Here is a 25,037-nt window from a genome sequence, read left to right as displayed (position 1 = left end):
TCTTTGTGCCCCCGTGTTTTCTTGAGAATGAATTATACAAGATTTTGTTTATTTGTATATTTAGTTTTGAGTTTTGGGGCCACATCTGGTGTTGTTGGGGAGAATCACTGGTTCTGCGCCTCATGTTGTAGGTGATTCTGAGGATCAAGCTGGCGTCAGCCGCATGCAAGACAAGCTCCTGAACCCCTATACTCTCTCTCAGGTCCCCAAAAAGGTGTTTTAGAGATAATTTAGTGAGGAAGAGATTCGATTATTAGCAAATAATAATAAAAAATATTGTGACTGGGATGGAGTGGTGACAATTTTTGATAACTTCAACAATCTGTGTGGAATTGGAAAAAATAATAAAAATTTTTGATGTATTATGTGCCTGATGCCATACCTCTAGATCTTTCATTTGTTTTAAAAATTTTTTTATTAGGGACTGGAGTGATAGCACAGTGGGTAGGGCATTTGCCTTGCGGCATTTGCCTTGCGGCCAACCCACGTTCGATTCCAAGCATCCCATATGGTCCCCTGAGCACCGCCAGGAGTAATTCCTGAGTGCAAAGCCAGGAATGACCCCTGAGCATCGCTGGGTGTGACCCATAAAGCCAAAAAAAAATTTTTTTTTATTAGAGAATCATTGTGATGTACAATTACAAACTTATAAACTTTTGTGTTTGCACTTTACTCATACAGTGATCTTTCAAAGTGTTTGGGTTTTGGACTCTTTTTCAGCCAATTTTTATCTGGATATTTGATGTCATGTACAAAAAAAGTCTGGAAAGAGAGAGTGCAGCAGGGAGAGAGCTTGCCTTGCATGTGGCCACTTGGGTGCTATACTCTGCCCTTCAGGTGGTCTTCCTAAGTGCCAGCAGGAGTGACCCCTGAGTGCAGTCATGAGGAAGCCCCAAGCAGTGCCAGGTGTGGTCCCCAACAAACCAAAAAAGGAAAAGAAAAAAAAAGCCAATAATGCAATAAAAAGAAGGAAAAATTAGCACCATTATTACCGAATTAGATAAAATCATTATATTTAATTAGTCTGCAAATATGAACTAATTCTTTGATTCAACATGACACTAAATGAATGAAATTGTCCACCAGGCAAACAAATAGAGAGAAGAAGACATAATTAGGTGACTGTAGAATAAAACTTGGCTTCCAGCATATTGACATCCTGGTCACAATTTATGGATGTCAATTTCCTGGGGGCAAAAATCTATTTTTAGGTCTTCAGACCATGATTTTTCTTTTGGGTGAAAAATTCTCCTCTCATTTTATGAGTTTCCATTAATTTATAATGTGTTATGACAATTGTAAAACTTAGTAAACACTTAGTAACATATGAGATCCATCTCTGAGTAGATATTTTCTTTGCCAAGTGAACTAACCAGCCTGATAAAATCTGTGTCAACCTGCTCTGTGAGCGGCCTTTTCACATGCCTGAGGCTGAACCCCAAAGAGGAATCAAGCAAATCTGAACTTCAAAGGCTTCACTCACTGCAATGAAAAGCACCTTATGTGACTGACAATTTTTTGTGATCTCATCTAAAAAAAAAAAAGTTATCATAATGATTGAACATTTCCTCTCTCAGTGATTCTCAATCCAATCAGTTCTAATGAAAATACCCTGCTTGCTTTTCATATTCTCAAGTTTGTGAAATGATTAGTGACTTCTTCAGATATCCCATTAATTGGACACAAAACCCAGATGAAAAGGCTGAAACCCGAGTATAAAAAAAACCAAAACAAAACATAAGGTTGTTGCAATTTAAGTGCCTTCAAAAGATTTAATTTGATTTTTAAAAGCAATTCTGCAGATGTGAAAATTAAAGGCACGCAGAAACAAGAGAGGGTCTAATGAATGTGTAGGAGAAGAAACATTTAGAGATTTCGGTAGCCTTCCTCTGAGTTCTCATATTTAGCTGTTAGCTGTTAGGTTGCAGAGCCTGACCCCCTCCCCCACTAATCTCCCCTTGCCCCCTCACCCATGTACAGTAGAAATGACTGAATTTTAGGCTTGGCATTGTCTCTTCTCACTGACAGGAAGTCACTTGGTCTTTGGTCTTCTTCTATGCAGATTTTTCACTCCTAGTTCCTGTCCTTCCGATTTCAAATTCTAATAAAGCAAAAGGGCTTCCTTTTCCTTTGGTTTGTCTCCACTGCTGCTTTATCCCTGAACCCCTGCCCCCCACCCCCGCCCCCCCAGTTGTGAGCAAATGGTGCCCTATTCCCACTTAAAGAGAAAGTGAAAAGAGAGAACCCTTGCCCTTCCACTACTCCCAATGACATCTTCAGTCATTAATGAGTTAATAAAAATCTCCGAGTCATCTGGGGCTAGATAAGGAGGAAGAAAGAAAAGTATTGTACTGTAATGACAGGCTCCTGGCTGCCCTCCTCAGATGTCATGGGTCAGTCATGTCAAGAATGTGTGCGTCCAATCATCTGCTGATATTTATCAGCAAGCCCTCCAGGAGGGCCAGTTTGGAAGCTGCCATGAATAAACAATGACTTTTTGGATTGTTGGGGCCTGGGGAAGAGAGTGAGGGGTTTATATATACACGGAAAGATGATGACATTAGCAATCAATATACCAATTACTGGACAAGTTATTGAGAGAGCCATTCACACGTCTTCAGCCTTCTAACGCTTTGAAGAGGCCCCGAGCAAGAAGGCTCCCTGGGCTCAGAGGCCAGCAGAGGTCCCAGACCTGAGGCTCTCCACTCAAAGGCAATCTCTGTCTCTGGCTGATGTAGCTCTGATCTGGGTCTCTTGAATGCCTGGAGAGTGAATGAAAAAGACAGGTTTCTGGGGCTGGGGCAGTAATACAGGAGTCCTGGTGTATGCAAAGCATGCAATGTCCAGCCTTGGTTTGACTGACTTCCTGAGCACTGTTGGTGCTCACGAAGCACCTTTCAGGATGACCTTGGCATTTAAATCCAAGCAACACTGCACCCTTGGGACCTAGTGTTGAATCACCAGCCCATCTGAGTGGTTATCAAGGTATGCAGGGCTTTGAGTGTGCCACTGGGGAGATATTCTAGCACTTAATACAGACTCTTTGAGACTGGAGTCCAGGCTAGGATAGTTTATTGGTGTTTGTTGCAAAGGTTCTAGAGAATTTGGATCATGCAGGAGCTGTGTGGGTGACATATATAGTAGGATGTATGTGCAAGTGATACAGATAAGAATGTCCAGCTGTCAGTGGAATCCCAGACCACCAATGTCAGCATCACTTGGGAGCTTGTGTAAAGAACAAATCCTCAGGCTCTTTTTCCAGACAGGCAGAGTTCCGGAGTGAGTGGCTCAGAGATCTGGATTTTAACACAGCTTCTGGATAATTCTGTGGCCCTGTTGTATAAACCCAGGCTAGATCCTGGTGCCAAATTGTGACAATTTTTCATGGACTTCTGTGTGTGTGTGTGTGTGTGTGTGTGTGTGTGTGTGTGTTGTAGGTAATTTGTTACTGACACTAATTACGATACTGAAGTGTGCAAATGATTTACTTAGAGACTTGCTCACAGTTTATCGCTTATCTCTGTAATCACTCTAGTTTCTGGTCCTGACCTGTGTATCCACATAAAGGGGTAACAGTGCTCTATCTCTCCTGCCACCTGCATTCGGTAGTCTCACGCTGCTTCCCCCACCCTGGGGAGGCTGATGGCAATAGGTAGGCGAACAAAGGAACGAGGGCCAGGCTGGTCGGTATCAATTGCAGTTTATTCTAATCTCCATTCCCCTTCTGCTTCTCTTTCTCCAGCTCCCTCAGGTCTTACAGTCTTAGTTTATATAGCTATCATGTACGGTGGTGATACAAAAGCTGGTCGGAATATTAACAAATCAGTAAAGAGCACAGTGAGTAGGGTGTTCGCTTTCCACGTGGCCGACCTGGGTTCAATTCCTTCGCCCCTCTCGGAGAGCCGGCAAGCTACTGAGAGTATCTCGCCTGCATGGCAGAGCCTGGCAAGCTACCCATGGCATATTCTATATGCCAAAAACAGTAATAACAAGTCCCACAATGAAGATGTTACTGGTACACCTGTTTGAGCAAATCGATGAGGAAAGGGATGACAGGGATATTGGCAGTGACAACAAAGAGAGATAAGACCACTCCTCCAGAAGATTAACTCAAGGACAAAATCTCATCTAAGGAGATTACTTCAGATTACTAGGAGATCAGCTCAAGGGTGGGATCCAAACAAGGGTGTGTTGCTTTCTTCTTTCCTTAGATAGTAATCCACTTAAATTGTTGTAGTAAATCTACTAATATTTCTAGCAATGTCATTCTATATGACCACAGTAAGAGATATAAACTTTGGTTCTTCCTGAGAACCAAAGTTTGGTTCTTCCTGAGGACATCTCATTATATATTCCAGACTGCAGTCCTCAGTTCAAGTTAGTCTTCCTAACCCCGGCAGAGGCCTAATCTTGTTGTTACTTTTGAATCATGAAAGCATTTGTCCATGACCATGCTCTCAACTTATAGTTGAATATTGTGGCACTTTAGCATGGCCCATTTCGATGCCAGGGTAGCTCACAGCTTGTCCTGTGTCTATTCCATCCCTCGTTGGGACCCTGCTTTTGGGGTGTTAAGAACTAAGGGCAACTGAGTCGAGAAAGCAGATGCACAGGAGTAAATATTATTCAGAGTCAATCAACTCCCAAGTTACAAGAGCATAACATTAACTGTCTTCCTGTGTCCATACAGAAAGGACATTGCTTTACAGTAAATTATGTAAAAGACAGAGAAGAGCAATATTTAACTTACAATACAAGTTCAATGTCTTAGAAGGATCTGATTTTACAAGTTAACAGAATCTGATTAGGGGAAAAGGTGATTAACTGGTTGGGGAAGAGAGCACAGAGAAGAGTTTACAGATAAACAGAGGAATGGGAGTGTCTCCAGAGCGCTTAAACCTAAGCTCTTGTGGCAAGCTCCTTGTGGCAAGGGAGGAAGGACAAACCAATGTTATCGTAAAATGTTTAGAGCTATACTCCAACACTGACCATTTAGTTTCCCGAAATGATTTTGATATATAGGGACTTGGAGTCCAGACCAAAAAAAAAAAAAAAAGACACAGGGCTTTTGTCTTTTATTTAAAAATAGAAGGGGGGAGAGGAGGGATGGCACAGTTTGGAGGGCATTTGCCTTGCACATGGCTGATCCTGGTTTTGTTCTGGCGCCCCATAGGGTCTTCCGAGCCCTGCCAGGAGTGATTCCTAATCCTAGAGCCACAGGAGTAACCCCTGAGTACTGCCAGGTGTTCCCCACTTCTCCCCAGCCCCCCCCCCAAAAAAAAAATAAAACCCACCACAGAGATCCTATTAAAAATAGAAGGGGAAAGTGGATTTGCAAGTAACTTGAAAAGCCAGAAAGGAATCTATAAGAAAAAAAATCAATGTTGTGGGCTTTTATTTACTAATAAATATAACTAATATTCACCTGGGTATTCAATGCCTACAGGCTCTCCTGTAGATTAGTGAGCGCTATTTGAAATGAGGAAAAAAAATAGCCAGAGAACATGTATCTGGCCCAATTAGCAGAGGCTGAGCTGGAATGACAGGGCAAAATGCTGGGCAAAGGGTTTCAGGCATTGAAATTATAGATGTTTCTTATTTAGACTTCAAATCTTTCTTTCAGAGCTTGTCGAGCTTTCCAAAGAGGTGGCCTCATATGCCAGGCATGTTCTAGGTTTAATTCATTGCTCTCCAGAATATTCCAAAGCTCTGACTTTAGTAAAATAAATAGATATATAGATAAATATGAAGAAAGTCTGGGATGAAGTGAGAAACTTGAAGTTAAACCAAATTAAATGGTGGGGCTGGAACAATAGTACAGCTGATAGGACATTTGCCTTACATGAGACTGACCTGAGTTTGATCCCTCGGATCCTATAGGGTTCACCAAGCACTGTTGGGAGTGATTCCTGAATGCAGAGCCAGGAATAACTCCAGAGCATCACTGGGTGTGGCCCCTAAACTAAAACAAAAGCAATAAACCAAATGAAATGGGATTATGCACAATGCAACAGCCTTAAATCCATCACCAGGACTGGGTTCAATGGGTTGATTAGCAAAACCATTTTTGAAAAAGATAGTCTTAGGACGGGAAAGATAGTTCGCGCCCAAGACACTTGATTTGCATCAGCAAGTCCTGGCTTGAACCTAGTGCTCCTTCACAGAAAGGACAGTCCTTAGGCATTTAGTGTTCCAAGGTACCATCTCTAGGAAACATGGGTTCAAATCTTTGGATATGGCAAACATCTGTGGGCTGAGTCCTATAAGAAATTGTTGGTGTCTTATAGGAAGGAAACTTTTTGTCACAATTTATTAAACTCTTGGCTTCTTGGAAGTCACCTATGCATGACTTCAGAACTGATTAGGCCGTGACTTGATGGCAATAAGAAAGTCCATACACCAGCACCAAAGAGTTAAATGAGTTGATGGTCTGGTTACGTTATGCCTGAATGGTTGGCATAGCTCCCAGAACAGGTAGTCATTTAGAGAAAAAACAACCACCTGAATTTTACTGGCAGGATTACATTGTGCTTTCACAAATGAGGGCTCATTCAATGACAACTCCATATATGTACTCAGAAACGTCGTGCACAGGCAGATGAGTAGCTGCCTTGATACTGGAGCCTTGCTGATGATTCCTGTTGCACTGTGCTCTGGATGGTTGGGGCTGGGTAAGTCATCTTTGTTTCCATGTTGGTGTCCCTGTAGGAGGTTGGGGAGAAGAGCTAAGAAGCCAGGCCAGAAAGAATTGATTGTAGAGCTCCATCATTGGTTGTACAGTTCCTATCATAAAGTTCTTTATTTTGTTGTATGACTTTTTTTTTTTTTTTGGATGTACCAGTGGTGCTCAGGGCTTCCTCCTGACTCTGTAGTCAGGGATCTCGGAACCATATGTGGTGCCTGGGATTGAACCGAGGTAGGATACACGCAAAATATGCATCCTACATGCTGGACTATGTCTCCAGCTCGGTTTTGAAGTTCTGGCTGGAGCTGTGCATTAATGCCAAATGTTAATCCTTGTGAGGGACATGATGTCTTATAAATGTTATGAAAGAATATCATTTTTCCTGGAGTAGTGAAGGTACTTTGAATGCCATGCGAAGAAAAGGGTTAGTTTCCCAAATAACATCTGTAAATCATGTGCTTGCCTATAAATCTGCTAAAACCTATCACAGCCCCCAACCCCACCCCAACTGTTACACAAGAGTTGGAAGCAATTCTCACATAGAAGAAAGAATAGAACTCAGCTCACATTGGAAAGATGTGTAAAGATTAAAAATAAACAAACAATCCCCAGCACCCCAAACATTGAACATTCCCACCACTGGTGCTAATATTTGTCATCTTTTCTATGTAGTCCTACAAGTCTCTGCAAGACTCAGTGCTTATTAGAATAAGTCTCTGAACTAAAAATAATATAGCAGATTCAACTCTGGGAGGTCTTACAGCCCCCTTGTTCTCATCTCCTTTGTAAATATATCCCTGTTGATGCTACATATGCTTCCCAGCTTTGGAAACACATTAATGGGAATCAATTCGCTCTCCGCTCTCTTAGAAATCTGGAGCAGGGGTTCAACCCTAGTTTGCTGAAATCTCCCTACTACTGCTCTGTCTGGATTGTTATCAAGTTGGTGATTTCTCTCTTTTCTTATTCTTTGAAATGTTTTGAATTAAAATAGCTTATGCAAGGTCACTGGAGGCATATGGTCCTGCTCAAAACTTTAAACAAAACATTAGTTTTTACAACCTTTTGTAATTTGGTATTGTATACAACATGGTTATATGTAGAGTTTCTGTAATCTTTGCAGTGGGTGACAGAAATATGAGAAGCAAATTTATAAGCCATTTAGTGAAGCATTTAATCAATTTCATGCATAGGAAATAACTCCGATGGCTTTGCTTTATCTATCTTTCTCTCCTGGAGAACCGCAGTCAGGCACCTTCTCTAAACACTGGTTGTGCATGGGGGATGGGGAATTTGCAGGATGTGCTGGAAGAGAGAAGAAATGGGGATAGGTAGGGTGCAGAGTGGGCCTTTTGATATTCTTGTAATATTAGGGACTTCTGAAGTCTAACAGGGTTGTCAGTGCCTATGAATTTCCTAAGGCTGTTAATATATTTCAGAAAGAAAGCAAGAGTCTAATGTTTAGAGGAAGTACTGCAAAGTTATTCATTACACATGCTTTTCCAATGGAAATGTCACATGAACAGCACAGCCTTCTGCATGCAACTTTAGGTTCAACAAAATAAATAAACAAACCAACAAACCTGTTTCTGGGGGTGATTACTTGCAAACCCATGAAAGGTAAAATGACTTTCCTTAGAATTAGCTTTTGAGTGAAGGGTTTGGAGCAACGTGACCAAAAGTAATTGAGGACCCACCGAAATGTTAGAGGGGGAGGTATTTTAGGATCTTGCAGAATAGAATTCCTGTTGAGATTCTCTTTTGGATTGTTTAAAAGCTTTATCTAACTCTTGGCTACAGAGTGCACTAATCTTTTCTTTTCTGGCAACTGCTAGACTCCTTACAACACTTTACCTCAAACACCATCAAGTTCTTAAATGTGGAAGTCCTGGGGAGCAAAAGAAGATCTTGTGGTAATCACTATCTGCTAAACTACATTAAAATCGCATGAGCTCTACTATGTCCCCTGAAATTGGAGCGGATAGAGTACTGTACACATAGTTTCTAATTTAGAATATAATTTGCTTCCACTTGTTCCTGAACCTAGAGAAATATTTCAGTGAATCAATTCCAATCTAAGGTGATTTAGTTCTGATTTTAAAGCAGCGCCATTCACAGATTGCGTCTCTCGAGAATATACTGTTTGGAGCTCCCTTTTATGTATGGCACGTGTAAGACTGTTGGCAAGTCAGAAGCAGGCCATTTGATATTTATCTTGCCATATTATTTAAGCAGGGAAACAATTACACTGAGCATACTGCATCAGTAATCCTGCATAAAACTGGCAGCTCCAATGGAAGTTTATTTATCTGTGTATCCATCATGGTATCTATGTGTCTATGTATCTTTATCACTATACAACAGCTATTTCTTGAATGGACCCAGTGTCTCACTGAAGTTCTTTGCTTTTTTGTGGAGGAGAGAATTGAGCCACACCTAGCAGTGCTCAGAGGCCACTCCTGGTGGGGCTGGGGGGACCATGGGGTGCTGGGGCTTGGGGGGTTGAGTATCCAAGCTTCTCTACTCTCTCTGGCCTCCCTCAAAAATAAGAAACGTTGGTAGGGAAGAATGAGCACCGGTGGAGGGATGTAAACCAAATGCAAACATGAAAGTTCATAAGTTTCTAACTGTACCTCACAGTGATTCATTAATAAAAAAAAAAAGAGAAAAAAATTAAAAATAAATAAATAAATAAAAATCAACTCTTCAGGAACAAGACAGTGATGATATTTCAGATAAATTTTGGAGTGCAAAGTTTTGAAGGTCAAACGATATGACTGTAGACTCTGTCTTCTTATAAATGTTGAAGAGCAACCAGAGAAGATTAAAGCCATTCTTGTCACTACCTTCTACCTCAAGAGCTTCTCTCACCACCACTGATGTGACTCTGACGTAAACACAGGTGTGCCTCTATTTCTTTCCTCACCCAAACTGACCTCTGAAACATGCCTCATATGGTACTTAACACTGTGCGCTTCATATTTTTACCAACAGTGACTTGATGATCTTTCTTTCTTCTTAATTTATTTTTTTATTTGAATCACAGTGAGATACACAGTTACAAGGTTGTTCACAATGGGGTTTCATTCACATAACATTCAAAGATTCATCCCTTCACCAGTGTACACTTCCTACCACCAATGTTCCCAGTTTCGCTCCCACACCCATCTCTTTGGCAGACACTTTTCTTCTCTGTCTCTGTCTCTATCTCTGTCTCTGTCTCTCTCTCTCTTCCCCTTTTGGGCAGTATCATTTGCAATACAGATACTGAAAGGTTATCAGGTATATCCCTTTACCTACTTTCAACATTCAGTTCCTGTCCAAAGTGATCATTTCCAATTATTATTGTCATACTGGTCCCTTTTCTATTCTAACTGCCCTTTGCCCCACACGACTTGTGGCAAGCTCCCAACCATTGACCAGTCCTCCTGGCCCCTGTTTACCCTGACCTTGTATATTAGTCTCATAGTAATTTTTCAATATCCCACATTGAATGCAGTCATGCTATATCTTTCCTTCTGACTTATTTCAGTCATTTACAAACAAATCTCATGACTTCATTTTTCCTATGTTTGTTTTTGTTTTTGGTTCACATCCAGCGGTGCCCAGAGCTTGCTCATGCCTCTGCACTGATCACTCCTGCTGGTGCTCGGGGACTGTATGGTGTGCCGGAGATCAAACCTGGGTCAGCCTCATGCAAGGCAAGAGGCCTCCCTGCTATTGCTTCAGCTCCATCCTGATGATCTTAGCTTGTCAGTGAAAGCACATCATTCTTTCTACCCACTTTCTGGATGATTACAATGCTCTGGCCAGGGATCACTGCATTATTCTTACTTCATGCCTGCAGCTCCCTTACATCTGTTTTTCCTTTTAAAGCACGTCAGTGAATATCCTTGAGCATATTACCTCAAGTACTCAGGTATTTCCTATATGCGCAGATGAATAACACTCATATGCTCTAAGTATTTGACTAGTGTTTGACATGGTACAAGTATTTCTAAGTATCTAGTATGGGTTGCATGAAGTGAAATAATAGAGAATGCAAATATCATTCATTTTAAGAATTATTTCCAAATTATCTAGAGATTTTAATTTGTGTGTGCACGTATAGGGCTGGAGCGATAGCACAGGGGGTAGGGCATTTGCCTTGCACGTGGCTGACTCGGGTTCAATTTCTTTGCCCCTCTCGGAGAGCCCAGCAAGCTACTGAGAGTATCCTGCCTGCCTGACAGAGACTGGCTGGCTACCTGTGGTGTATTCAATATGCCAAAAACAGTAACAAGTCTCACAATGGTGACGTTACTGGTGTCCGCTCCAGCAAATTGATGAACAACGGGATGACAGTGCTGCAGTGCTACAGTGTGCATGTATGTATGTATGTGTGTGTGTGTGTATGTGTGTGTGTGTGTGTATGTGTGTGTGTGTGTGTGTGATGTGTGTTCTGGTAGCCACACTCTGTGATAGATAGGGATTACTCCTAGTTTGTACTCGGATTTGGGAGGCCATATGGGGTGCTGGGGATTGAACCTGGGTTGGCCACATGTAAGGGAAGTCTCTTACCTGCTGTACTATCCCTTAGAACCTCTAATTTTAATTTTAAAGAAAACCAGAATCTCTAAGGTTGACTTTGTCTCAACTCTGTGGAAACACCTGCCCCATTGAATGGCTTTGCCTTTTTTTCTCCAGGTAAATGGGGGCCATCTAAATTTGTCTCTTGGCCCTCTTATGTAGGATAACATAGCTTCAGGTAGTTTAGGTTTATTGGATTACTCCCATTACAGTGCTCCCATTCCTCTTTGTTTATTTGTAGCTTCTTTCTTAGTGTTCTGTTGATTTGTAAATATTGTTTTTCTCTTCTCCTTGAGTCCTTTGCATAGTTTATTCAGAGAAATGTCCTTTTTGTATGGACACAGGAAAACTTAGCAAATGCTATGCTTTTATAACCTGGGAGTCATTTGACTCTACGTGATATTTTCCTCCTGGGCATCTGTTCTCTCCACCTAAGCCTCAGCTGCCCTTACTTCCTAGCACCCCCAAAAGCAGAGTCCCGACGAGGGACGAGATGGACCCAGGGCAAGCGGTGAGTTGTGTGCTACCCTGGCATCGAGATGGGCCTAGCCAAAGTGCCTAATGCTTAACTATAAGTTAAGAGCTTGATCATGGACAAATGTTGTCATGATCCAAACAGTGATAACTAGATTTGGACCCTGCTAGGGTGAGGAATGATTAATCTGGCCTGAGTGCTGTGGTCTGAGCCTGTGGCAAGATGTTGTCAGGAGAGCTGCCTTGCAAACCTCAATGTATCTCTTGCTATGTCCATGCAAAAATAACTAGTATTAAGATGTTAATGAGTGTTTGGAATGGGGAGAGGAGAAAAAACCCTTAAGAGGTATTTTGCCTAGTGGCAGTCAGGAAGGGCTTTGTTACTGTTTTTGGAATGCCTAGGTTGTGTTCTCTTTAAACCTGACAGCCCTCAGGAAGGGCTTTATTATGTTGATTTTGCTACCTGGCGGTGTGTAACCTGGGGGCAAGGGCGAGAGAGGAAAAAGGGAGGAGAGAGGAGAGAGGTGGCAGTTGATCCAGAGAGAGGATGGAGCTGGGAGTGCGGGAGATGAGAAAGATTGAAGATTGAATAAACAGTAACTAATCAGCAACCAGCTTGGTCCTCGTTCTTCCTTCGCCTGTCCTTGGCCAACGGCTGTCCTGATCCAGCCCATACACAGCGGTTCCAGAGCACCGAACGCGGGCGGTGAGACAGAGCTGCCCGGAGACCCGAGAGTGCACCCGCCCGTCAGCGAGCTTTAGTTTTTTACACTCTTACAAGCATTATTTTTTTCTCACTCTGTCTCCTTTTAGCAGTGACCTCCAAGTCTCATGCCATAGCCCACATTTATGTCATTTTCACCTCTGGTCTCCTTGGAATATCCTGGACACTCATGAGGGAACATACGAGTCCTGTTTTCGAAGCACTGATCTCATGGAGTTCCCTTGGTGAATTTTATCTTCCTCTGGGGCACCATTGGTGGGTCATTGGGGGCTATGTCCCTTTAGTAGGCCATCAATTCAGAAATTGGGATGTATCCCCCAATCAGATCCAATTCAACTAATTGGCTCTTTTATAATAGGTGAACAAATTCAAAGATGCCTTTCTATCTCAGTCATAACATCGATGCCCAAGTACAAGCAATTGTTTAATCAAATTTTGTCCTTGAGCTTACAGATTTGCTTTTTCAGAAGAGCCTTTTTCTTTTTTTTGCTTTTTGAGTCACACCCGGCAATGCACAGAGGTTACTCTGTACTCAGGAATTGCTCCTGGCGTTGATCAGGGGACCATATGGGATGCTGGGAATTGAACCCGGATTGGCCGAGTGCAAGGCAAATGCCCTACCCGCTGTGCTATCACTCCAGCTCCTCCTCAGAAGAGCCTTTTTTTTTTTTTGGCTTTTTTGGGTCACACCTGGCGATGCTCAATGATTACTCCTGGCTCTGCACTCAGGAATTGCTCCTGGCGTTGATCAGGGGACCATATGGGATGCTGGGAATCGAACCCGGGTCGGCCAAGTGCAAGGCAAACGCCTTACCCACTGTGCTATTGCTCCAGCCCCCCCAGAAGAGCCTTTTAATTCAGTGGTGTTCACTTAGGACTTAGGGCCCCAGAAGGTGCTCTTACTCTATTGAGAGCAGTTTCCACCCTTATCATCCTCAGGGAGAAATTTCTGTTGGATCCATATTGTCTTACATCTTTTACTCCATTATAACTGCTGTCTCCGGACTCACACCAGCTAACCATTAGGATGGCTCCTATTTACTTAGCCTCAGCTGGCCTTCTGTCTTCCATCCAGAGACACCTTAGCCTAAATCTGGTTTTGATTTGTTCTTGCGTCATAAAATGTCTTATTCAGACTCTGTCCTTTGCCGTTTAAAATGCTCCAAGATTTGCCTCCAAAACAGTCAAAAACTCCAAATATTTTGCCCCCAAAATATCTTCATTTATTTATTTTTCAATTGAATCACAGTGAGATACATAGTTACAAATTTGTTCATGATTGGGTTTCAGTCATAAAATGTTCCAACACCCACTCATTCACTGGTGTACATTTCCCACCACCGAAGACCCCAGTTTCTCTCCCACCACCCTCACCACCTACCCTGCCTGCCTCTATGGCAGGCTTTTCTTTCTCTTTCTCTCTATCCATCTCTCTCTCTCTCTCTGTTTCTCTCTTTCCTTTCGGGCACTATGGCTTGCAATACATATCACTGTATCACTGTCATCCCGTTGCTCATTGATTTGCTCAAGTGGGCACCAGTAATGTCTCCATTGTGAGACTTGTTACTGTTTTTGGTATATTGTATATGCCACGGGTACCTTGCCAGGCTCTGCCATGCGGGTGTGATACTCTCAGTAGCTTGCTGGGCTCTCCGACAGGGCGGAGGAATCAAACCTGGGTCAGCTGCGTGCAAGGCAAATGCCCTACCCACTGTGCTATTGCTCCAGCCCAAGGTTATCATGTATATCCCTTTATGTATTTTCAATACTCAGTTCTTGTCCAGAGTGATCATTTCCAACTATTATTGTCATACTGATCCCTTCTCTCTCCTAACTGCCCTTCGCTGTCCCCACCCCCACACAGTTGTGGTGGTGAGCTTCCAAACATTTGACCAGTCCTCCTGACTCCAGCAAAACAGTCTTTTTAAAACTTATTTACTCTGGGGTCTGGAGGTTGGTTCAGCAGCTTAGAGCGAGCCTGCCTGGCCAGTGTGAGGTTGTGAGTTTGATTCCTGTTGTCACCCACATGTGCAGAATACAGTCTCTGAAACTATGCTCTCTGGGAACCCTGATGTGTCTGTAGTCCTTGGTTCTGCATCTGGGCACTGCAACTCGAGGATGTGATTCCTGATAAACTTCACATCTAGAAAGACTCCTCCAGATGAGCACACAGATGAGCACCGAGGCGACTCCCGCTGGAATGTGCTCCAGTATCATGACTTGAGTGTGATCCCCAATGAACAGATGTGGAAGCCCCCCAATTCAAGAAGGAGCCCCACAACCCACTGAAGGCCTCATATTCAAGCATGCCCAATCCATGCTCATCACAGCCACAGTGCAATAAAGGGAGGGAAGAGGGAAAACTCTCTGCTCTTGGCCATCTTGGGCTTCGCAAGCAAGTTTCACCTCCTCAACTTTTCCAGCTACCTACTCTTCTCATTACCTTGAGTGCCAGAGATTGGGGTGTCTCCAAAAAGCAGATGCAACCCGACCTGTTTACTCCTCTCAAGTATGTGAATACAGTCGAAAATGCGTTTCTATTTCTATCATAACATTGATGTTTAAGTATCAGCAACCAGTTCGGCCATTTTTGTCCCATTACCATCTAATGCTAGGCAGCTCCCGAAACTTCTATTGTCTTTCCAATGCAAAGTCACAGTCCTTGGGGAGACAAAGAAAGATATTAGAACAGGAAAAGGAAAATAGAAGTCAGATGTGGGACTAGCTCTCAGGGAAAGAAACCTGCAGTGGGGATAATGTAAATAAAGGTTAAGCAGGTTCTAAGTGATGAATAGTAATGTATTTTCCGTTCTGCCTCCTAAAACAGAATGTGAGAATGTAATCAAATTATAGCTGTATTAAAATGCTAGGGCACAGCAAGTCTCTATTCAGATCTGCTTTAGTGCAGGCATCTAATCAGGAAATGGCCAACCATGTAACCCATGAATTGTTTGCATGTCAGGACCTTTAAGTGCAGTGAAGTTGACCCCATCTATATTAATAACATATTTAGTCTCTATTATGTATAATGATTCATAGATGAAAATTATACTTTGGGGTCTTAGTAGAGCAGTTTTCTCAGCTGATTTTTAAGATAAAGGGAGTTGATTTTACAGGTTTTTTTTTTTTTGTTTAAACTTGCTGCCTGTTCCTTATTGTGACTCATAGTATTTGGACATTTAGGAAGAACTTAATGGACATTAACTAGGTAATTTGTGGCATAAGCCAGCTTTCTCTTTTCTTTAAGGATAATTATCAAATGCTGGGATTGAATTGCTAACATCCTTATGATTAAATTTTAGAACTTATTTCTAAGAATAAAAGCTAGGGTCCAACCTTGATGCCCAAGAGAAGACAGATTGCTTTTACCTAGTGGATCAACATAGCAACATTGCATGCTTATGACAATGTTGGAAAGTTTACTGAAAAACTCTTTTGGGATTTTTTGGTTACTCTCAAAGAAAGTTAAAAGGCAAACCCACCAGTAAATTTACTTTTCTTTGTCTATATTATCCAGGACTTTGTCAGTATGGTAGACTTCAAACTATTTGATCACATTGAAATTTCCTTTTATGTTGCAATAATAAACAGATATCAAAATCCCACACATGAGATGAATTGTGTTGCTTCTCACTCAGTGGTAAGAGTTGGAGTAGGGTGCATGTGTAAGACTTCTTTCTCTCCTTCTCTCAGCGAGGTGACTTGAAGATTTCCTCTAATGCCACAGAGTATACATTAAACTTTCCAATAAGGGAAAAAAACACACCATTTCACTAAAAAAAAAAAAAGCCAACTGATGCATTTAAATTTAAACCAGCATCTCTCAACTAGGGCTCCAGTGGCCTTCTGCAGGTTTCCAGCAATATTCCAAAAGACCACAGGTGAGAATTATACCAGGGCACCAACTATAGGAAACAGGGATCACAGGAAGATAAAGTCTGAAGGGGGCCATGGTGGAAAAAGATCTGAGAAATCTGATTTAAACAGATACTTAGAAGAGGAACCCAGGGGTTGAACTCAAGTGTCAACCCAAGGGTTGACATTGATTTTGACAGTTTTATTTCATTTTAAAAAATATTTTGTTCCTTCATTTCCTTGCCTTTGTTGCTCTTGTGGTGTGATAAGCAGGGGTCACACATGCTTGATTTGGGTGTCCATTGGGGTCCTACATATGCTCACAGCATTGGCACGCTTACCCATCAGTGGTCTTGCTCATTGAGGGTACTTACTCAACTCCTGGTGGTGATGCTCTGTGGGCTCATATGCATTCTCACTGAGCTCAGACTATCTGGCCATGGTGCTTGCACCTGGATTCATCATGACCACCTAGCACAAACAGCTTTGGAGAGATGGAACCAGAAGCCCAGAATGTGTCTAGACCCTGATGTCCACCAGATAGCTGAGGTTCTTGGGCTATTTTCTTCTCTGTCCAGTGGGCCATGGCAGATCAATCCTCAGATGTCTCTGATCCCGGGTCACCAATAGCAAAAGTCTTCAAAAAGTATGACGTGCTCAATAAATGTGGGAGAGCTTTATTATTCATGGTCAGGGATTCTATTGCTTTAAAAAAAAACTGGGAAAATGAGTGCCCTAGAAGAGATGACTGGTTGAAGAAACTTTGGTACATCTATACAATGGAATACTATGCAGCTATTAGAAAAAATGAGGTCATGAAGTTTGCATATAAGTGGATCAGCATGGAAAGTATCATGCTAAGTGAAATGAGTCAGAAAGAGAGAGACAGACATAGAAAGATTGCACTCATCTGTGGAATATAGAATAATAGACTAGCAGTTTAACACCCAAGAATAGTAGAAATAAGTACTAGGAGGTTGACTCCATGGCTTGGAGGCTGGTCTCTCATTCTGGGCAACTTAGAGAAGGGAACACCAAGTAAAATGTGGTCGGAGGTCATGCGGGGGAGGGGTGACGCGTGCCGAATGTAGACTAGAGACTGAACACAATGGCCGCTCAACACCTTTGTTGCAAACCACAACACCTAATCAGAGAGAGAGAATGAAAGGGAATACCCTGCCATAGTGGCAGTTTGGGGTGGGGAGAGACGGGACTGGGGAGGGTGCGAGGGACGCTGGGTTTACTGGTGGTGGAGAATGGGCACTGGTGAAGGGATGGGTTCTCAAACTTTGTATGGGGGAAACATGAGCACAAAAAAGTATAAATCTGTAACTGTACCCTCACAGTGATTCACTAATTAAAAATAAAAAAAAATTTAAAAAACTGGGAAAATTACATTCAAATGGAATGGCACATCATGTCATTAATGGGCCATTAATTTTTTTCTTTTGGCTTTTTGGGTCACACTAGGCAATGCTCAGGGGTTACTCCTGGCTCTCCACTCAGGAATTACTCCTGGTGGTGCTCCGGGGACTATATGGAATACTGGGGATCAAACCCTGGTTAGTTGTGTGCAAGTCCAATGCCCTCCCCACTGTATTATCGCTCTGGCCCAAGGTTCATTAATTTTTGTGTGGATTCTCCCCATTGATAGTGATGAGAGCCTATGATAGGGAGTCAATAAGTAAGCATTGCTCACTGGAGGATTACTTCACCCCTGAGATCTAGGCTGACTTTCCAGCCCCTTCTACAATTCTAATGGGGTACCCTATCTTTCCAGCCTCAGTGGCCATTGAGGTATGTGCATCTTGCTCTTGTCTATGTTTTGCAAACCCACTGTGAAGACCAATCCCCTTCCATAGCCTATTTGCGCTGGTGAGAATAGTTGTTTTCAATCTAGCTTTGGCCAGAGAAACAAGCTAATGACTGTATGTTGATTTGTCCCACAGCTGCCTCTAGGGCCACCAGATCCCACAGGACTCTGAAATCAGCCTTCCCCATGCTTGTCTCATTCCAGTGTCTTCCTTGCCTATGCATTCTCTTCTACAGTGAATTTTTGAGAGAAGAAATATAGAATCACCTCTATTTTTTTTGTTTAATTTTAGATTTTGCCTAACTGAACACTTCTACTGAAGAAGTTCCAGCCCACTGCATTTCAGTCTGAACTTTTCCAGCACCCAGATAAATTGAGCTATTGGCCAGGAAAGAAGGTAAGTTAGGAATAGGAAAGGTATGAGAGAGATCCTGGGTGAAGACTATGGGCTAGAATAGGCTGAAATTTGATTCTGGCTTCACTTGCTTTCTTGCTGGATGACTTTAGGTAAGTTTGCTTATTCCTCCAAGCTGCAGCTTCCCCCTCTGTGCAGAGACAATTCCAAAAAGAGATTGCTTCTGCCAGACTTTATCTCAGTAGGAGCAGAAAACTTTGTTTTCTTCCTGCAATAGACCCCAAAGTCTAGAAAATGTCCTGGTGCATTGTCAATGCTTAGTTAATAGCAGAAACTGAGGCTTTCTCTAAAACACACCAAAGTGACTTTTTATTATCTGAAAATGCTGCTTCATTGTAATGCTCTTGGTTTCTTGGGTTGATAGTTACACACCCCTGAGCATTTTATTCACCGTATTAGACAAAAACTGGTGGCACAATTAAAAGTCTAAAACACCCTGAACTTTTTACATTATCTCAAGTGTTTATTGACTCCAACTAAAGTTGATGCAACAATTTGAAGCTTCAACCAAGTTTTTAATTTTGCTTTTATTTTCTTGTTTACCAAACCGGATATTTTATGGCTGTGATTTATACATTGAGTAGAAGAGAACTATTCCCAATATTATCTTTATCTTCTTGACATAAATAACAAACCACTTCAGTAATCAAAATTTACTACAAATGTAATAGATTTTGGCAGAGTTTATATTTTGGAGGCAATGTGGACCGAATGTTGACTTCTAAAGGAAAGAGGCCAGAATTTCTAGTTGGGCTTGCTTAAAATGGGGGGAGGTGAAATAACCCACTACTGTATTCATAGTTTTTTACTACATTCAAGAGATTAATTCTCATAAATAAAATGATTCATACCGGCTTCTCATCAGAAAGTTGAAATTATCTGTGGCCATGTAACCACTAAGAACTTGTATACTATGAAAATATTTCAATAATTAATGTATGCTCCATCTAGAGTAATTGACAGGGGGTCATAAACATAATAGGCCATCTGGGTTTGATTTGCACATGAAAATATTTAAAGGGATAGCAGGTAATTCTAATAGCAAGAAGTTCCACTTCTCCAAGTGGCTGAATTATCTTCTATGGGTTCTTTCTCCCTCAGTTTCTCTCTTCTGCATGCCGCCACCCTCCCATTCTTTCTTTCTGCCCACCTTTTAGTCTTTCCCAGGTGTCTACTGGAGCTGCACATTTCTTACTGCTTTCTTATTTTAATGCACAAGTAAATCTTCTCCATGCATATATGTATGTGTAATATATATACATATATATAGTGTAGGGTGTAGGGGGCTCCAATGAGATGTTATGAGTTTTGGGGAGGGGCATCCAACCTGCAATTCTTAGTCAACCAGGCTAGCAGTTCAATGTGAGGGTTAGGGGAGGTGGTGCTGTTTGAGCCCTGCATTTCTGGGGATACTTAAGCTATCCTGGTGGTGCTTGGTGTACCATGTGGTCCTAGGAATCAAACCAGGTTGGGTATAGGCTAGCCTGCACCTTAGCTGCTGTACTCTCTCTGGCCCATGACTTTGTCATTCTTTGAGTTTAGGTTGGCCACTTAGAAAATTTAGAACTGCATGCTTCCCCTTTTTCTGCTCCTACACATATGAGACCATGCTTGGGTGTGTTAACAATGATTAGCAGAACCTCTGGGAATCTCAGAGGTTTCTTTTTAATTTATTTATTCTGTAATTATTATTATTTTGACTTTGGAACATACCTGGAGATGCTCAGGAGTTATTCCTGGCTTTGTACTTAGGAATTACACCTAGTGGAGCTTGGAGGATCATATGGGATGCTCAGAATCAGATCCATCTTGGCCACATACAAGGCAGATGCCCTATCAGCTTTACTATCACTCTGGCCCCAAAATCTAAGAGGTTTCTAATGCACTAGTTTGACATAGTCCCTATGGTCAAAAGTCGACAATTGTCTCAAAGGCTCAAACCATCCTGCTTCTCTAGGAAAACATTTACTCAGGTGACTGGAGCAGACTCCACACTGCCACATCATGCCACTTATCTACTTTCTGGCCACACAGAATCATAGTCTCTGAGGACATTGGGAAACTCAAGTGCCTTTGAACTTGACGTTCTTGCTTCCAAGGAGCTGTTTTTATTATTATTATTATTATTATTATTATTATTATTATTATTATTATTATCATCATCATCATCATTATTATTTGAGACTTCTCTTTTCACCTATTAAACTCTACTCAGACTGAGGATATCTTCCAGACATCTCATCTCTTTTTTGCTTTTTTTTTTTTTTTTTTGCTTTTTGGGTCACACCCGGTGATGCACAGGGGCTACTCCTGGCTCTGCACTCAGGAATTACTCCTGGTGGTGCTCAGGGGACCATATGGGATGCTGGGAATAAAACCTGGGTCGGCTGCGTGCAAGGCAAACGCCCTACCCGCTGTGCTATCGCTCCAGCCCCTCATCTGTTTCTTGAAGCTTGTCTGGATTCATAATGGCCTCTTGCTAGAATATTCTGGGTTTACCCCTAGAGTAACGATGTGACCCAGATTTGTTCCAAAAGGAAGCGTGTTGGAGAGGAGATGCTGAGAGACTGTGTGCAGAGTCAAGCCTGGCCAAGGCACTTCAGGGTTTGAAACCAGTTATCATGTATCTTTCTCTTTTAAATTTTTTGGATCAGTGATCTATTGTTTTAACTGAATTTTATTAAAAACACCATGATTTACAAAGTTGTTCATTATGCACTTGTTTCAAGCATTTAGTGTTCCAACACCACCAGTGTGACCTTCCCTCTGCCAATATCCCCAGTTTCCCTTCCAATCCCCAACATAACAAGTTTACTTTATATTGCTTATTCCAGCAAAACATGAAGAAATGGAAAATAGAATGATCGGAAAATAAATCAGTAAATTACTTTGCGATTTTGACCTATGTAAGTAAAAAAATTAAAACCATTTAATGCAATATAAAGATGCCTATTCTTTCAACTCTGGGATCCAAAGTGTATTACATTAAATATTATTCTTTACTTGTCTCTATGGTAATAACCAGGTTGGGAAGGGCACTTACACGGAGCAGACTAGGGACACTCCCCATGCAAGACTTTGTAACTTAACAAGTCGGAGTAATAACTAGGAGGTTGGGGACTGTAAGTCTATCCTATAAACAAAGGATTATAAGATTTAGGCTGGGCTTGGCCTCACAACTATTATGTCAGCAGCCAATGGTGATGGTGGTAGAACCTCGCCTGTCTTTTGACTTCCTCGCGTAAAGCGATAGTGGGCTGCTTTCCACTCTGCATCGATCATAAAGACACATTGATTTCCTTTCTGGAGAAACACATATTTCTTTTTTCCAGCGAAAAAGATAAATCTGACAGGCTTTAATCAAATATATCTGTTTACAACCACATAAATGCATTCAGGAGGAAAAACACACCCGCAACAAAAGGAAGAATTTGGGGGCCAAGTTTATTTGGAAAAAGCATTCATATTACCACATGCCACACAGCATTGAAAATCAGCTACTTGGGCCTCTTCAAGACAGTGTGTTGCTTGTAGTGCCTTGTGTGAATACTCTGGATCTACCCCCAAAACACATTTTGCCATGAAAACTATGTTTTTCAGATTCTCAGGTTAACTCCAAGTCACAGAAGAAATATTGTAATTTGGTCTTTCAAATGAAATTGTTCTTAAGATGAAACTTATTTGTCAAAGGAAGTATCACTTTAGATGTGCTACAGAAAAATAAAGGATCTGCTTGTTTCTTATTCAAGTCATCCTTAGAATTGTCATTGGCTTCATCATTTGGTTATGATATGACTAAGTGTGCTTTGAAGTATTTGAATTATATGCTAATTCTGAGTAATTTTTATTATCCACCTTCACTGTGTACAGGATATAATGTTATTTTTCCTGAATTTAGTTAGATCTTTAAACAATCATCCTGAATTGTTATGATTTTAAAAAAAGCAAAACATCTGTGGGAGAGGAACTTAAGATCAAGAAGACTTTATTTTTGTCACAAATCATTGATTAGCTCAATGATTTGAGCTCAATTTTTTTTTTCTTTTTGGGTCACACCCAGCAATGCATAGGGGTCACTCCTGGCTCATGCACTCAGGAATTACTCCTGGTGGTACTCGGGGGACCATATGGGATGCTGGAATTCGAACCCGGGTCGATTGGTCGCATGCAAGGCAAACGCCCTACCCACTGTGCTATTGCTCCAGCCCCATCAGGTTGTCTTTTTTAGGTAGGGATTTGGGGACTACATCCAGTGGTACTGGGGGTTAACTCTCTGCTCGGTGCCCCATGTCTGCCCAGCAGTGCTCAGGGGCTCGTGAAGTGCTCATGAAGTACAACTCTAGAGTGACCACATGCACTGCAAATGTTTCAGTCTTTGTACTATGTGTCTGGCCCTTGGATCCTCTTTTTATAAGTGGTCTGAATTCAGTTTTAAAGATAGTTTTCTAAATACTGGATCTTTGGCATATTCTGTCTTTCATTCCATATCTAGATCCTTTCCTTTGTCACCACACTGGAGAGTTTGGATGTACCTAGTGGCATTTTATGCCTGGATATCAATGGCATAATATATCTTATTTAGCCACTTTCAGTAAGAAAATAACTTTATCATGATAACGTGATGATATTGATAATGGATGATCAATCCAATCCTGCCTTGTAGAGTTCATATTTTTAGTAAGGATTTTAAAAATCTTATTCTCATAATTTTAGACATTATATTAAGATCTATGATTCAAGAAGAATGATATTTGGAAAGAAAAGCCTTGGCAGGAAAGTTATTTTAATGATCCTATATAATGATTCATCATATATGTATATATTTATATATATGTGTATATTTATATATAGAGAGTGAGAGAGAGAGAGCGTACATGAATGAGCATTTGTGTTTTAGTCAACCAAAAAAGGGACCTTTTTATATTAAATAGCAGACCAGATTACTTGGGATGTAACATAGAAGACAACTAACTAATCTCGATTAATGCAACATAAACATAGAAGGCTTAACCTGTAACAACATCTTAATAATCTCTCATACAAGGACTTAATGTCTTCATGGTGACATACAATAATTTACACTAATATTTTTCTAAGGAAATATTTTTGATCATTATTTTAGCAAAATTATTGATAACCAGCAATATAAAATAAATTATTGAGGGCTGCTAGGGGGCAGACTTAAGGGGTGGTTGGGAAAATTGGGACAGTGGTGGATAGAAAGTGCAGTGATGGTGGGATTGGTGTTTGCATATTGAATGCCTGTAACAAATCATCATGAACATCTTGGTAAACCACAGTGTTTATGTAAAGTGTAGGAGAGAATTTTACATATGTAGTTTTATCTATTTCATGTAAAGTACTATATATTAATATAGAATTGCTTTAAAAGTTTTATTAATGACAGGTGAGCCATAGTTATTACCAAAATAAGATCCAAGTAGAAAACAAGATTTAATCTAATATACTTAAGAAAATGTAAGGTTTAGGGACTGGAGGGATAGTACTGCTGCTCAGGTGTTTGTCTTGCGTGCAGGTGGTCCCAGTTTGATTCTTGGCACTACATATTCCCCATCAGTATCGCCAGGCTGGAGCGATAGCACAGCAGGTAGGGCGTTCGCCTTGCATGCGGCCGACCCGGGTTCGAGTCTTTTGCCCCTCTCGAAGAGCCCGGCAAGCTACCAAGAGTATCTCACCCACATGGCAGAGCCTGGCATATTTGATATGCCAAAAACAGTAACAACAAGTCTCACCATGGAGACGTTACTGGTTCCCACTCGAGCAAATTGATGAGCAACAGGATAACAGTGATATCGTGAATCTCTGAGCACAGAACTGGGAGTAACCTGGCTGTGAGCCGCAGGGTGTGACCCCCAAACAAAATAAAAATGTATGAGCCTTAAAGTTTTTCCTTCTACTATATCTTTACTCTTGTTTCTAAGTTGGTAAAAAAAAAAAACTTCACAAAATATTATTGTGAATATGATAATGTGAGCTTTAAATAACTGGCATTATTGGGTCATTTTGACAACGACTTTGGTTTAAGAATGATCTCCCAGGAGCCAGAGCAATAGTATAATGTTTGCCTTACACATTGTAAGCCTGGGTTGGGTCCCGGCATCCCAGACGTTCCCCTGAGCATCAACAGGTGTGATCCCTGAGTACAGAGCCAGGAGTGACCACTGAGTATTGCTGGATGTGACCCCAAAAAGCCAAAGAGCAAAAAAAAAAATAGATAAAAGATCTCCCAACTCTGACCTCTGTCCTTGATAAGTTCATTTAGAGAGCTGTCATCTTCAAATCCTAGGGTGACATGGGAAAGGAAGGAGACAAAGAGCAGATGCATCTGAAATTACATGGCAAGGAATAATGTGAGGAGAGGATGGCATTTAAGTTGTAAGATTAAACTCTTAGAGTAAAGGAGACCATCAAAAGTAGGTGAACTAATTCACCGGGAAAAGCATATTATCGGCATTAAACCTCAGCCAAAGAAATCAGTGTT

The 25,037-nt window shown here is 41.4% G+C and overlaps 1 long non-coding RNA gene across 2 annotated transcripts in view; it reads left to right on the top strand.

The window, feature by feature from the left end:
• The window catches only part of LOC129405600 (uncharacterized), a 152,423-nt gene that overhangs the window by 61,989 nt on the left and 65,397 nt on the right, over positions 1-25,037 (top strand). For both annotated transcript variants that reach the window (XR_008630680.1, XR_008630679.1), the window contains one exon: positions 18,413-18,517. This is a non-coding gene — a long non-coding RNA (uncharacterized LOC129405600). The remainder of the gene's footprint in view (positions 1-18,412; positions 18,518-25,037) is intronic.

Source organism: Sorex araneus, chromosome 6, assembly GCF_027595985.1.
Source record: "Sorex araneus isolate mSorAra2 chromosome 6, mSorAra2.pri, whole genome shotgun sequence".
Lineage (NCBI taxonomy): Eukaryota > Metazoa > Chordata > Mammalia > Eulipotyphla > Soricidae > Sorex > Sorex araneus.
This window is presented reverse-complemented; position numbering and strand designations above follow the sequence as displayed.